Genomic DNA, 1,021 nt, shown 5'->3' with positions numbered 1-1,021 from the left:
TTTTCAGAAATGTTTTATCTGATGTAATGGTCTTAACATCAGGAGTACCTCAAGGCTCAGTGTTGGGACCTATTCTTTTTGTCATGTACACTGCTGGGGTTTTAAAGATTATTGATGAGTTTGGTTTTAAGTATCACGCTTACGCTGACGACATACAAATAATAATTAGTAATAAGCCAGAACTACTACAATGTGAAATAAATAGACTGGTCCAGTGTCTAAGCAATGTTGAAACGTGGATGTCTAACAATGGTCTCAAATTGAACCAACAGAAATCACAATTTCTTCCCGTTGGAACATGGCAGCAGTTGACAAAACTAAATATTGATTCGGTGGAAATTGATGACGTCAAGATTGGGTTCTGTGACAAAGTAACTAGTTTGGGTTGTTTACTGGATACCAGATTATCGATGCAGGATCATATAAAAACGATAGTGAGAGCATGTTCCTTTCAGATTAGAGAGTTATACAAAGTACGTAATTCTTTAAATAAATCGGCTATTCAGACGTTGGTGCATGCACTTGTTCTTTCAAAACTAGATTACTGCAATAGCCTTTTTCACGGGTTACCTGATAAACATGTTTCTACTCTTCAGTCCATACAGAACAGAGCGGCCAAGTTGATTGTCGGTGGTCTCAGATACAATCATGTAACTCCTATTTTGGAAAGTCTTCATTGGCTCACTGTTAAAAAAAGAATTACATACAAAATAAGCCTAATAATGTATAAAGCGTTACATGGTCTGTTACCAGGTTATCTGATCAATAAAATAGAAGAAAAATCCGTAATGATGAGTGGCATGAAGCTGAGGTCAGATGATAATATTTTGCTGGTTGTCCCGGATATCAATTTACAGATCGCGTCAAGAAATCTGGCTGTTTCAGGACCGGCTGTTTGGAACAGTTTGCCAAGATTTTTGAAATCTAAAGACTTGAAGCTGGATGATTTTAAGAAGAAATTGAAAACTTATTTATTTGCACTTTGATTTTGATTTTGAACTGTTTATTAATAACTGCCATT

Source organism: Helobdella robusta (genome assembly GCF_000326865.2).
Source record: "Helobdella robusta unplaced genomic scaffold HELROscaffold_54, whole genome shotgun sequence".
Classification (NCBI taxonomy): domain Eukaryota; kingdom Metazoa; phylum Annelida; class Clitellata; order Rhynchobdellida; family Glossiphoniidae; genus Helobdella; species Helobdella robusta.
The sequence above is the reverse complement of the archived record's forward strand: the minus strand, read 5'-3'. Positions refer to the sequence as shown.